We start from the raw sequence: 15,448 nt of genomic DNA on the forward strand, positions 1-15,448 counted from the left end.
ATAATAAACGTAATACTTACCTGCTTTGTGCAGTGGTATTGCACAGAACAGCCCAGAACCTCCTTTCCTGGGTCCCCCACCGGTGGTCTTGGCTTTTCCTCTTCTGTGGTAGCACACCTGCGGGCTCACTCTAGAGCCGGGCTGTGTGCATCCATAGACACACACAGCTTGGCCCCATCCACATTCCCTTCTCACAGGATTTGATTGTCAGCAGCAGGAGCCAAAGGCCTCTGTGTCCTGTGAAGGGAGAGAGAGAACCACACCCCTGCAGACAAGCACAGGGCTGGATTGAGAAAGGACTCAGGTAAGTATAAGAGGGGTGAAGGGGAGATACAAATACTGGGAATGCAGTTAGGTAAAATATGTCTTACCTTTAGAACCACTTTGCCAATCTTTTGAATATCCTTTACGCACACATCCCCCTACAGTTAATTTGCTGAATATAGATACAGATGTCTAAACAAAGATGGACAAAAAATAACAAGAGAGTAATACTATGGACGTTTTAAGACTTGGTGCTACTTCCTCTACTCCTTTTACCCTGCTGCCATGGATACAAACCCATGTATGCCCTGTTGTACTGTATATACAGCCATACATCTACCCCTCTGCTTCCTATAGTAACAGCAGTCATGGCTTAAACCAGCACACCTCTGTACTAACCAGTGGGTGGCTGACTAATCAGCTTTTCTGATCCGCTTGGCCCTGTACACATGCCCCAAGGGGTGGAATCTATCCATGACTTACTAGTTTCTTGACAGCAGTTAGATGAAGAAAACAGTAACAGTAACTTCCTAAAAACGTGTACTGCAGTTGGCAGAGAAATTAAAGCTCATGAAAGTTCAAATAAAGCCCTTGAGGCCCTTGCAGACAATAGTCTGAGCTTACCTTTGCCTAGGTGCTTACCTAGGCCAATTGTAGTATGTCTGCAGTCTGTGACCACCTCATGTAGCACATCTGCGGTCTCCATTCCCTGCTGCATGTCTGCAGTCTCTGACATCTTTCTGTAGCATTACATTCACAGATGTTGTGTGCAGCCCCTTGGTGATGTCAGGAGCCGCAGTGTCAGGAAAGTTGACCAACACTGATACTTTTAAAGAAGAGCTCCAGGATAGCATAAAATCACCCTTTAGTACACCCTCCCCCACACAAAACACTAGGGGAAAAGCCTAATTGAATGTTCATGACCTCGTTTATGCAATGCAAAAGATACCAGCATCTGTTCTGCCAAGGAGGATGTGTAACAACAGGGATTACATCATATCCTCTCCTCTCCTCTCTCTCTGCAGTAAAAGGAAAGTACAGTTCCCATCAACCTCAGGGAATTGTAGTGAATGTGGGCGAGTACACTAGGCCTGTACATGTTGAATGTGTCTGAGAGCCATGCTAATAGTCATCATTTCTAGTGAATGCCATCTTAAACATTGTTAGCAAACATATACAGTCTTGTTCTTTTTTTTAGCATCTTCCTTTTTCCTAACAAAAAAAATGTTTAGTAAGCTAGGGGGAGCTCTGGTTCTAATTCTTAGTCAGAGACTGAATAGCAGCCCGGGTGTGATAGTCAGAGGGTTCAAATTCTGGTCAGGGGCTGAGAGACTCTGCAGATCAGTTCTCTGAGACTACCCCCTTGTCAGTGTCCTGTCCACGACAGAAGTTCTGGAAGATCTGGTTCATCATCTCCCTCTTGTCTGAAGAACCTCAGTCTTGGGCACATAGTCTACTGGAACATAAGAACCCAGCACACAACTCAGTGAGTGAATTTTTTGAAGCCATGACTTCCCTTTACGATGATCCCCAGAGGACCTCCACTGCTGAGTCCGCCCTCCATGCTCTACTACAAGGTCGGCGGCCTGTGGAGAACTACATAGTGGAGTTCCACAAATGGTCAGCGGATACTGGTTGGAACGATGCAGCATTAAAGTACCAGTTCTGCCTAGGCCTGTCCGAATCACTCAAGGATGAGTTAGCTAGGGTAAAAGCTCCCTCCTCCTTGGAGAACCATATCCTGCTCTCTACCCAGTTGGATCGTCGTCTACAGGAAAGACATGTTGAGCGTACTCAGACCTTTCGACCCACATGGGTTCTGCCAAAGATTCCAGGACCAACGGCTCCTGCCCCTACTCCGCAATCCATCAGCACTTCTGAGGTAGAACCAATGCAAATTGGCCTTCTCCGACCTGCCCTAACTCCGGAAGACAGGCTACGCAGACAGCAAGGCAATCTATGTCTCTACTGTGGGACCACGGGCCATTTCTTGCGTAACTGCCCAGTTCAACCAAGTAAGTCCAGCCAGCCCCATCCTTCGTACCTTTAGTTATCCGGGACTTTAACCACCTATGTCATTCTCCCCATGTCATTACAGGTGGCTGGAAGGGACGTCAAATTACGGGCAGTCGTTGACTCAGGAGCCTGTAGCTGTTTCTTGGACATCAAATTGGCCAAGGACTTACACATCCCTCTTCTTCCTAAGAAACAGAGACTTGACGTATTACTAGCAGATGGCACTACTCCGTGCTCTGGACCTGTTACCCAGGAAACTATTCCTATTCTAGCAACCACTAACTCTGGCCATCAGGAGTTCATTTTTTTTTACATCAACTGATCCCCCATGTTTCCAGCCATCCTAGGAATACCCTGGTTGCAAGCCCACAATACACAGATCAATTGGCCCAAGAAGGAAATCATCTTTTCATCAGAATATTGTCTGCAACACTGTGGTGCCCCTGCTTTCACCAACTCTTTCCTATGTCTCTCAGTCCAACCTTCACCAGAGGCCAGTCAATCAGTTCCCTCTACCTACCACGACTTTCTTGATGTGTTTGATAAAAAGAAGGCTGACACATTGCCTTCTCATCGGTCTTACGATTGCCCAATTGAGTTACTTCCAGGGGCAGAAATACCATTTGGGTGAATTTTCCCATTGTCCGAGCTTGAACTGGAAGCCCTCCGGCATTACTTAGACGAGAACCTGGCTAAAGGATTCATCTGCCCCTCTTTCTCCCCTGCCGGGGCTGGTATTTTCTTTGTTGAAAAAAAAGACCGGTCTCTCAGACCCTGCATTGACTACAGAGAGCTTAACAAAATTACCATTAAAAATCGGTATGCTCTTCTTCTTGTGCCCGAGTTGTTTCAGAGATTTCGAACAGCCTGAGTGTTCACTAAATTGGACGGGGGGCTTACAATTTAGTCTGTATAAGGGAGGGTGATGAGTGGAAGACCGCCTTCAGAACACGCTTTGGACATTTCGAGTACCTGGTGATGCCGTTTGGGCTATGTAATGACCCTGCTACGTTTAAACACTTTGTAAACTATATCTTTAGAGAGTACCTTGACCTTTTTGTAATTGTCTACCTGGACGATATCCTAATTTTCTCTACCTCACTAGAACTCCATCGAGATCATGTTAGGAAAGTACTAAACACTCTAAGGATGCATGGCTTGTACGCAAAGGTGGAGAAGTGCAAGTTTGAAAAGTCCATCCAGTTCCTGGGGCTCATAATTTCCCCTGAGGGAATCTCCATGGACCCTCAGAAAGTATCTGCTATCCTGGAATGGCCTGCACCTTCAGACAGGAAAGGGGTCCAAAGATTCGTGGGCTTCGCCAATGCATCTGAAGTTGCTACATGAGCTGTACTCTCTCAGCGCCAGGGCCAAAGGCTCTGCTTCACCCAATAGTCTTTTGTTCTAGGAAACGGAGCCAAGCTGAAAGGAACTTTGATGTTGGTGATAGGGAACTTTTAGCGATCAAGATAGCCTTCAAAGAATGGAAATACCTCTTGGAAGGAGCCAATTATGATTTTCACAGATCATAAAAATCTGGAGTATCTAAGATCCGCTAAGCGCCTAAGACCTCAGCAGGCTACATGGGCTTTATATTTCTCCAGGTTTTTTTTCCACATAACCTACCACCCAGGATCCAAGAACAGGAAGGCAGATGCTCTTTCCCGTATGTTCCCAGACCCAGAGGAGCCTTCTCCCCCAACACCATCTTGTCGGCCCAAAATTTTTTGCTGATCCAACCCAGCCTAAAGTCTTCGATCAAGCAAGCCTCTGCACTATGTCCTGAACCCGAACAAGATTCGTTAAGAAGGCAGGATGGTCTTCTGTGGCACAAGGATAAGATCTTTGTACCCCAAGAAGTAAGATCTCAAGTTTTCAGGGCTTTCTATGATCATCAACTGGCTGGACACTTTGGAGCCTGTAAAACAATGGAACTTATCCAGCGATCTTTTTGGTGGCCCAACTTGAATCAAGACTGTAGAGCCTATGTGAAATTGTGCACAGTGTGTCTACGTAACAAGGGAGACAAAACCAAGGCTTGGGGGGTTACTAAGGCCCCTGCCCATTCCTGATCGTCCCTGGGAGATGGTCGCAATGGACTTCATTGTGGACTCACCGCCCTCTGAGGGGTTTACTACCATTCTGGTAGTAGTGGATCAGCTATCCAAGATGGCCCACTTCTTGCCAATGGTGGGTACTCCATCTGCGCCAGAGACTGCACTGACCTTCATCAAAGAGATTGTCAGGTTACATGGTCTTCCTAGTAATATTGTCTCAGACTGAGGGGTGCAGTTTACTTCCAGGTTCTGGAGAGCCCTCTGCAAGGTCCTGAAGGTGGAACTCTACCTATCGTCTGCCCACCATCCCCACAGTAATGGGCAAATGGAGTGAATGAACCAGACTTTGGAGCAATACTTACGGTGCTTCTCTTCTTTTTCCCATGATGATTCGGCATCCCTACTCCCATTGGCGGAGTTTGCCTACAACAACTCAGTCCATTCTGCCACAAACCAGTCACCATTTTGGGCCAGTTATGGATTCCACCCTTCCTGCATACCAGACACCATTCCTGAAGCTTCGGTACCTGCAGAACAGGACAGACTCTCCATGATACAGAACAACTGTAAAGTTCTCAGAGAGTCTATACAGAAATCCCATGCTGATTATAAGAAGCACTACGACAGTAACCGGAGAGGAAACCCTCCTCTGAAGATCGGAGACAAAGTTTGGCTATCAACTGCCAACCTAAAACTCCCTTGCCCATCACGTAAGTTGGGACCAAGGTACATTGGCGCTTTCTGGATCAAGAGGGAAATCAATCCAGTGGCGTTTCAGCTGTTTCTTCCGGAATCATACAAGATCCATCCAGTTTTCCACATCTCCCTACTCAAGCCAGCTGATCCTGATATTTTTCCAGGGAGAGTAGAACCACCTCCTCCGCCGATAACAGTTGGGATGGAATATGAGGTTGAAGCAATTCTGGACATCAGAAGGTGGGGAAGACAAATCCAGTACCTAGTCAGATGGAAGGGGTACCCACCTGAAGTAAGTTCCTGGGAACCAAAAGGCAATGTACTGTACATGCCCCCAGGCTTCTCGAGGAATTTCATTGCAAGTATCCTGAAAAGATCCAGAGGCTGCCTTTTAGGGGGAAGGACTGTCAGGGTCTTGTCCATGGTAGAAGTTCTGGAAGATCTGGCATTTCTGCCAGTACTCTGCATGGCCGCAGAAGCACGCATCAGCCTCAGTTTGGTGCCAGACAGCCTTTATAAGGAGGCTCATCACTTCCTCAAGTTGCTGGATGATCTCTAGCTCCCCGTGCCTTGTTCCTGTTTCCTGTGTTATTGTGACCTGTGATTTCCTGATACCGACTCGGCTTGCTCTTGGACCTGTCTACTCTGCTTAACCCCTGATGTGACCTCGGCTTGGCTTACGGAGACTCTCTCTCTCGCTCCCCTGTGTATGACCTCAGCTAGCCCATCTGACTACGTCTGCTCTGATTCCCACCTGGTACCTGACCTTGGCTTGAAAGGGCTATTCAGTAAACCTCTAAATCCCGGAAGGGCTTGCATACCTCGCACAGGTGCCACCTGTCTGCAGACCTATCTCCGTACATCAGCTGTGCTTCTGGGTGGACCACCAATCAGCACTCCTACAGGCGACCTGTTCCACTTTGGGCCTGACTCCCACTGTCCCACTCTCAGAGGAGTCTGGAACTTAGCCGCAAGGGAAGTCCTCTCTTCATTGGCCTCCATCACCAGGTACGTGATACCCCTGCTCTGGAACTTTGGAGAAAGATCTAGAAGCAGAGGGCGGATAAAAGAGTGACTGATCTGCTCTTTTAAGGGATCCTGGCCAGTCACCAACAGGAGGCTTGGCAAGAGGCCAAGACAGCCATTAAAAGTGAGAGAACCTGCTCAACAGCAGGAGAGTTTGGTTGGAAGATGAGGGAGTGAGGCTGGACAGCAGGAGCCTGGGAGGAGGCCCAGATGGAGAGTGGCTCACTTTCAACCAGAGAAGCTTGGAAGGAGGAAAGCTCAGGACTTCACTGGCCCCCATAGCAAGGACCACCTGTGCAGCAAGGAAGAAGCAGCCCAGCTGGAAGGCCTGGTAGCAGCCATCAACCCACCAACAGCACAGGGGATGGATTAAGTGAGTAGAGCTACACCCCCTGAGCCAGTAAAGGGAAAGGGGCACTCTGGTGGGAAACTGGATTAGCTTTTTACCCGGGACTGCTCACAACTGCACTGGCAGGCACTGGATACCCTGTCTAGGGATTCACCCAGTACAGCTGGATGAGGAGGGGATTCATCTGGGGTCTGGGGTGGTACAAGAGGAGAGGCTGGCTAGCTCTCCAAGAAGAGACTTTTTTTTTGCTGTAGACTTGTATAGAGTTGCTAAGGAGTTTGTCATCTGTTGCATTTACCCTTGGCATTCCATACACCCCTTACCCCATCCAAGTTCTAAACTCCCCTGATAAAATCCAAAAAACAAGCTCAAGGACTGGTTACTGTCTCCTGGATCCAAGTCTGAGTGAAGGAAATGTATGTTACCTGACTGTGCAGGAATATAGGGAGGCCAAACTTCAGTGACTCCTAAGGGGGTAGTGCTACAGAAGTGATCATTCCCTATATTAATCTATGTAAACTCTACTGTAAATCAGTATTACATAGGGAATGAGCACAGACAATCTTTATTTCATGAAATCAGCTCTTTATCTTCACATTAGCTGCTCTGCTACTGTAAGAAAATGAGGTGAATGTGTTAATTGGTTATATTAAGTCATTTCAGCAGCTTCTCATTTTAAAACAAAATCCAGAATTGTCTATTAGTCAAGAGCCCTTTAAAGAAAAACTATACTGAGCGAAAACTATACAGTATGCTATTTTTTCTATTAAAAGTACTAGCTGTCTGCCTATCAAACTGACTCAGAAAAAGTCTGTGCTCTGCAGCTAGAGAAGTTGAAGACAAAATTCCTCTTATGCATGTTTGCTTTAGGTAATTGACTTTAAAGCTAAATGCCAGGATTTTATATATTTTTTTCAATTACATTGGTGCTGCTTGGTTACATCAAACTTTAGAAGGGTGCTGGGGATGCAGAAATTAATTGTGGCAACCTGTGCATCATACAATCAGTGCTGGTACTTTTCGAGTGCTGCTGGAGTGACTTGCAATCTGTACACTGAACACAGAAGGTTTCTTACTCAGCAATTTTTTAGCAATTCATAGGTATTCTCTGACTGGACGAGGTGGAGAGGAGGGGAGAATTACATCACAATCTTTGCCTTGTTCAATCAGAGACTGCCTTGTATTCAAGGAAAGGCCGAGCAAATAACCCTCGAGGCCAGTGATGACCAGGGGCGGACTGACCGTTTGGAAACTGGGGCACTGCCCGAGGGCCCGAGGTCAGTAGGGTGCCCCATGAGATGCCCTTGGTACCTTTTTCATAGGCTTTTTTGAGTTAGGGCAAGGACACAGGGACACCATGATCCCCTGTTGCCTGGAGGCCCCATGAGTTGTCAGTCCGCCCCTGGTGCTGACTGAATGCAGGACAGGCTGCTACAAATAATTTCTGCATCCTCAGCAGCCTCTGGGTGTGAGATATGAAGGTTTAACCAAGCCATACCAATGTGAGTTAAGAAAAAAAAAAAAAGATAAGTCTTGAAGTTCAGATTTCACGTTTTGAAGCCACTGTATTGGCATTACAGACGGTGCTAAAATTATAAAATGATCAGATAGAAAATTAGCAGCTTACATATTTCTTTCAGCCCAAGTATTTCAGTTAGCAGTGATGATGTGCAAAGTGCAGCAACCAATAGCAACCTAATACATTTCAAGATATTTCTGGCATGTTCATATGGAATTCATGTTTGCTTAGTTCACCAAAACAGCTTTAACATACACTAAGTCATGTATAAAGCAAGCATGGTTAAACAGATTCTGTCACTTGAAACATGTTTTAAAAAAAAGCTGCTGACAGTATCAAGTGCAGACTCTTTATACCTGTCAACAATGGGATACTTGCACATGGTACTTGTAAATAAACATCAGATTCCTGCCAGAATGTTCCTGTATAAGATTCCTTTCACATGGGGCGGACTCTGTTTTGATCAGCAGGGGATCTGTCCGCTGATCTACTGCTGATCAGAGCAACGGAGGCAGATGACAGATGCATGTCTGCTCAATAGGCGGTCAGGTGTAAACGGACTTCACTGTCTGTTTACACCCTTCTGCCCTCTGATCTGATCAGCCTAGACGTAGGGGGATGGATTTCCTTCCATTTTTTTTTTTTTAGCAGACTGGGTTGGATTGGAGGTAGGCTGGTGTAAACAGACAAAAGTCTGTTTACACCCACTGGTCCATAGCGGTGAACAGTGGATCAGATCAAGTTCGCCTGAATAACTAACAGGCGGACACGATAAGATTTTTCGCATGAAAGGGGCCTAAAAGCACTAAGATGGCCTGTATATTAAATGCACATATTCATGCTTTTACACACATAAACATCCTAGCTTTTTTTAGTGTGCATCGTGCAAATGCAGATTTTTGTATTTTGTTTTCACTGATCTATAGTCAGCACAACTTTACGCACTTGTGTGCACAGACCCATTGAAAGCAATGGGCTGCATTTAGGTCAATAAAAACAAAAAAAACCCACCTGAATGCCTAAAAACATGGGGTTTTTAAGGTGTCCATGTGCAAGAGGCCTTTGTCTGAATTTACCTGCAGCCCAACTGCTGAATTGGCAGAATGTTCTGATCAGGGGAGGCTCCAACACTTCCTGATAGTGCTCATTCCTCCTGTCCACAAACATTCCTAATGGTTTATCACAATAATGATCTGCCTCACTGGCCAATAAGTGTGGAGGCATTTGTGAGCTGATGGGCTTAATCTTGGTACACTTGGGCCAATAATCGGCTAAAAACGGTTGGTTTTGTAGGAACTGCCCAAGTTTCGGCTCATGTACAGCTTACGGCTGGCTTTTATCAAACAAGCATGCTGGAAAACCAATGGTTGCCAGCGCTGGTCAGTGTATATTGGCGAGGAGGCAGTCCCCCTGTCAAAACACAAAGACACAGCGAGGGAGATCGCCATACTAACATTGTTAATGTTAGTATGGCAAGCGCTCAGGTTTTTTTTATTGCTCAGCTCCCTAGGTTGAACAGAAAAAAAAAGTGTGTACCCAGATATAGAAAGTGCAGAAGCTTTGTTCTACTACAGTGACACAGCAATGGGCAAAGTGGTAGAATTGAAAGCTTCTACAGGTAGATTGAGGCACTGCTATACCTGTCAGCAGATTCTGTTTTGAGTCACCTTGTTGAAAAAACATAATAGATTGTTTGAAAAACAATTTTTCATGTTTTGTGGAGCATTGTATCACAGCTTATTTGTGCAATGCTATGCCATCCAAATTGAATGGCAATGCACATGCATGTTGTGTCGCAGTGTGTTCTGTAAAGCTTTTCGCTCCTCAGTCCTAATGGGATACATTTTGGAATTTTGCTACTTGGCAGGACAATGCCAAATAAAACCAATGATCTTGAGCCTTGGTTCACACTGATGCGGTGCGGAATTCGCAGCGTTTCCAGTGCAAATTTCGCACCACATCAGAATCGCACCCCGTTCATGCAAACTGCTGCGGGTGTGTATATTAAGTTAACAACACCCTGAAAGCGATCCGCAAAATGCGGTGAGATGTACAGAATCAGATCGCATAGGTGTGAATACCCATGCGATCCGATTCTAGTGCGGACCCAAAAAAAGGATCCTGCACCTTTTTGGTGCAGGTGCGGTGCGATTAGAACCATACAAAATGTATGGGTCCAATCGCACCGCACATAAATCGCATGTGATTTGCACAGCAATGCGGTGCGGTTCCTGTGCGAATCACATGCGATATACCGCACCGCATGAATGTGAATCCTTCTTTTTAAGAATGTTCCAAACAGTTGTTTTGGCCACGCCTAATGTTTTTGCTATCTCTCTGATAGGTTTGTTTTGTTTTTTCAGCCTAATGTTGGCTTGCTTCACTGATAGTGACAGCTCTTTGGATCTCATCTTGAGAGTTGACAGCAACAGATTCCAAATGCAAATAGCACACTTGAAATGAACTCTGGACCTTTTATCTGCTCATTGTAATTGGGATAATGAGGGAATAACACACACCTGGCCATGGAACAGCTGAGAAGCCATTTGTCCCATTACTTTTGGTCCCTTAACAAGTGGGAGGCACATATGCAAACTGTTGTAATTCCTACACCGTTCACCTGATTTGGATGTAAATACCCTCAAATTAAAGCTGACAATCTGCAGTTAAAGCACATCTTGTTTGTTTCATTTCAAATCCATTGTGGTGGTGTATAGAGCCAAAAATGTTAGAATTGTGTCAATGTCCCAATATTTATGGACCTGGCTGTACAACATACATTGATCACTACTTACCTGTGCATGTATTTGAATAAAAATCAGTATCAGTATATTGCACAGCTATCATATATTTTATACATTCTATACCCCGAACCCCTTTCTAAATGAGGAGCTGCTTGATTTGCACCAAAATTGTGCATCATACTTTCAGTAGTGTGATTGATAAATCTTCATCAGTTTTTTTCATGAGTACTGCGTGCACGGGTATTAAATAAAGGTTTTCATGAAACAGACAAAAAAGTACCTTTCCATTGTAATAATAAGAAACCTGTATCGACCTAGTGCCACCATGGTCCAGTTTCAAGTCTCTGCCAATGCAAGAATCTTGGGTATGTGACATTATGAGACGTTGTAGGTAGAGGTGCTCGGCGATGATTCTAACCAAACAGTCTGTTGATGACAGACCCAAGAGCCTGTAAAACACATTACTTGGCCAATGTCTCGTCAAAAAAAAATATTTTCCATGTTTGCAGTCAAATTTGAGAACCTCTTACTATATGTGTTTCCATTCACACAACATACCTAAAAAACATTTTAAAACAATCCTTGCCCTTCTGGTTAGTTATTTGGTGCAGGTTTATATACAGTATACAGCTCTATAGGTATCTTGAAATTGTTCAGAATAGTTTGTAATTAGTAAAAACAGATGTAGTAAAAGTTTTTTTTTTCAAGTTCAATCTCACTTTATTAATGTTTAATATACAATAGGAAAATAAACAATTACAGCATTCTGTAGAGGTATATCGTAATAGACATTATGTAATGGGGTTTAATACAAACTCAAACATGAATATAATTGTATCCAAGAGGGAAATGTGGATAAACTTGTAATCCAGATAGTTATGTGACTTGTTTAATGTTGGTGTTTTAAAGGTTTTACGCATTTCTAGCCCTATTTCTATTACAAATAAATACACTTTCCCCGTTTTTTTATAAGTGATATTTTCTCTGTTCTCAACTGCATAAGGAGTTCAGGGAGGAGAAACAGCAGAACACTGAACTTTCCAGTGAATGGCTATGCGGGGGGGGGGGGGGGGATGGGCTGAGGGTGTCAGCATAAGCCTGATCATTAAAGAAGGAGGGCAGCCTGAGTTTTCATCACAGCTAGTGAGCTGATCACAATGTGCTCTTCCTCCTAGTCTGGTCAGTTTTTAATAGGAAAGCAGAGGGATTTGCAGGAACACAGGGTCTTTCACACAAAGGAAGCAATACAAAGAGAACAGGATTCATTTTCATTCAAGTACATGGTATAGGAAGCACATATCAGGAATATGAAATGTTGGGTTTACATATACTTTAATTGCTGTCCCCTCTGAGGAGATTTAACTTTTTTTTTATTTGTCCTGGTGACCACTGTCATAGGGACTGAAATTGAGGAAATTCAAACATTTTGAATTTTCACTAGAACAAATGATGAGGGGAAATCTTCCATTGGGTACACTTGTCCTGGTGACAACTATTTACCATTTAATTCATGGATAAACTATTTGACTAATTCATGTGTGTGTGTTTTTGTGTGAGTGTGTATGCATGTATGTAAATTGCAGCTTGAGATACTGAGCTCTGTGAATGTCAGGCTCTTTACAACAGCTAAGGAACAAGTATAAAACATATGATAACAGCTTTATCTACTGACTAGAAAGGAGTATAAAAATACGAATATGCAATATTTTATATTTTTCTTACTAAAGAAAAAAAGGGGGTATCTTTTCAAATTGAATTCCTATATACTGCAGGTTCAAGCATACACAGCTCTAAAATAAAATTGCTTTCTCTCGCTTCTGGTTGTAGGGTTCAAGAAACAGGTGTAGTTGCCTAAATTGTGCTTTACATTTTTGAATTATTGTCTCATTTTTCCTAAATATTTTTTTGAGGTTTAAGTTTCAGGTATGCAGAATCACAGCGTCTTATGCCTACATTGAGGATTTAATTTGTAAAGTGTCCTTAAAGCTACAGTCATGCCTGTCACGTGCACCTGCAACAGCCAGGAGCCTCTCAGCCTGGGCATTGTAGTCACCCTTGGACCCTTTCCTCCAAGCCGCTTGATTAGACAGTGCCACCCAGGAAAGGAGAGAGGGGATTGAACTACAGTGTATTTGAGTGGCCCAACAGCTGGGAAATTTATCTCTGCCCCCTGCACCCATGAGAACCAAGGCAGAGGAGAGAGAGAGAGCAGACCCAGGGACCGGAATAAACTCCTGATTCCATACCAACTTCTTGGGGGCCATGAGCTTAAGGATGAGGTCAATAGAGTGCCAATGATGGGGACAACATGGACTTGCTTGGGTGGGGGTGAGGACCTATGATAGAGCCTTTGTGTTCTGTCTCCTCCTGAGGCAGTACACACAGGTTCTGTACTGCCTGTTTTCCACTATTAACTACCCTGTGTGAACTTCCAGTCTCCATCATCAACTGCCTCCCTCTGTACTGCTTACCTCACAGTCAACTGCCCTCCCCCCTATACTGCCTATCCCCAACATCAACTGACTCCTCTGTACTGCCTGCTCCCACCATCAATTGTCCCCCTTTGTACTACTTGTCCCCATTATCAACTGCCCCCTGTGTACTGCCTGCCTCCACCATTAACTGCCCTACTCTCTATGTATTGTTTGTTTTTGTCTTTCCACTGACATGGCCACAGCAAGATTTTTTTTTTCCCACTGGCATCAACACAGTGGCATTTTCCTTCCAAACACACCACCAATGCAGGGAAATTTTTTCATTCCAGTGACACCATCGATGCAAGGACATTTTCTCCTCACACTGATGCATGGGCATCAGGAATATTATCCTTATAAGTATTGTTAACGTCTACATATTGTGTATACTGTTATTGATTGCAGTCTGCCTTGACACAGGCAGGAGAAGGGAGCCTAACCTGTGGTATTACACATAGGTCCACTGCATTCAGAAAACACCCCTGCAGAGGCAAGGGATATAAACGGAGATTTCCAACTTGTTGTGTCATATAATGATGGTACGAAAATCAACTTTAACAATTGTACAGGGAAGAATGACTCATGGCATATGTAATAAATGGCATTGAAGCAAATAAAAGTGTGGAGCTATTCTCCAGGAAATCTACATTATATAGGATTGTGCATTTCCATATGAATGAGAAGTCTAAAGAATGAAGTACAGAAAGTGAACATATGAACTAGTGTTAGAGTTGTCACAGGCTTTGCTCAAGTGTATTCACTCTCTGTAGTTAAATATACAGACAGCCTGGGTGAAAAGAAAAGAATATAAAATGGTGAAAATGTATTTTCTGGTAGCAAAAGAAAAGAAAAGAAGGGAAGGTAAACAAGAAGCAGGAATTAGGAAGTGGAAAGGGTGGGTCAAGGGGGGGACTCACCAAGTATGATAAGTCCCATGCAGGGCAGCAAGGTATACTATCATATATGCAACAATGTGTAATCAGACTCATCAGAATGTAGGTATTGTATGCAAGTGGAAGTAACAGTCTCTCGGCGTCTGTGATAATCCTCAAAATAATACACGTGCTCCCAAAATGTAATCTACCTCCATGGAGACATTTCTTTTAATCCGTGTAAACCTCAAAAAAAAGAAAACTCAATATAGTGCATTATCCCACATTAATGTACAAAAATATAATCACCTAGTATTACTAATGTGTCACCCCATTTAGTGTCCACATCTAAATGGCTGTATTAAACACCCTATTAAAACTTGTATATAACTTCTAATCTCATACTAGTCTTAAAAAAAGTGCTCCAATCTGTTCTTTTCTCTTCTTAAATTTTTACCTCCAAAACAAGCAAATAATAGTGCAATATCCCTTATATTCACGGTATAAGTGTAAATGTGAAATGCACTCCCCGTCACTTTACACACCATGCACCTTACCAGACAGGAGCCATATGAGGTTGTAATATTGAAATAAGCTTATAGAGGAAGCTTGTGTGTAGCATGAAGGACTGATAGTTTTGCAAGATATATAACTTTGGCTGAGTATATTCTACCTATCCAAGAAACAGGAAGGGAATGCCAGGTGCCCAGGAGGCATAAAAGGCTTGAGTACTTTGCTTCATATAGGTGTCCTTTTTTGAAACAGAGATCAACAGCGATCCTAAGGATTATTGCTGATCTCCGATCATTAGTGGTTTATGAAACAGAGATGATCAGTGGAGAACATGTTCTCCGCTGATCATCACAGCACACAGATTGACAGTATGAAGGAGCGATGTCAGCCCTTCACTGGCGATCTATGTTCTCCCTCCAGATTCTCCAGCCCAGAGCGGTAATTTACCGCTGCTTAGTAATCGATGTTTGACTGATCTCTTACTGTAAACTCGCAAGACTGCAGTAAAAGCAGCCTTTTTCTTGCTTTCAAAGCGTTTGTAGATCGCTTTTCTCTTCTTTCGGAGAAGCGATCTACACCACTTCATAAAAAGGCATTTAGAGGAGAACTCTCTCCTCTGAGAATGCCGGAGATCTGAGCAGCAGTTATTTACTGCTGCATGATAAAAGGACACCGTAGTATGCTATGGGAGGGGGTGATATAAATTCCTAACTAGGGAAAGTTGGACTTCTGGTGTATAGTGATCCAAAGAAACATTCAAGGCCTTTGATTAAGCTTCATTTACACAAAGACCCAAGAGATCTCCAAATGACAAAAAGGGTATTAAGTAAGTTTAGAAGAAATACATTATGTGTAGATTAGCGATATTTAAAATATATTTTGTCAACAAAAAGTAATGCTTTGTGATGTATGCCCACT

The sequence above is a fragment of the Staurois parvus genome, unplaced genomic scaffold (assembly GCF_062004578.1).
Source record: "Staurois parvus isolate SC_StPar_1 unplaced genomic scaffold, SC_StPar_1.0 ptg000282l, whole genome shotgun sequence".
Classification (NCBI taxonomy): domain Eukaryota; kingdom Metazoa; phylum Chordata; class Amphibia; order Anura; family Ranidae; genus Staurois; species Staurois parvus.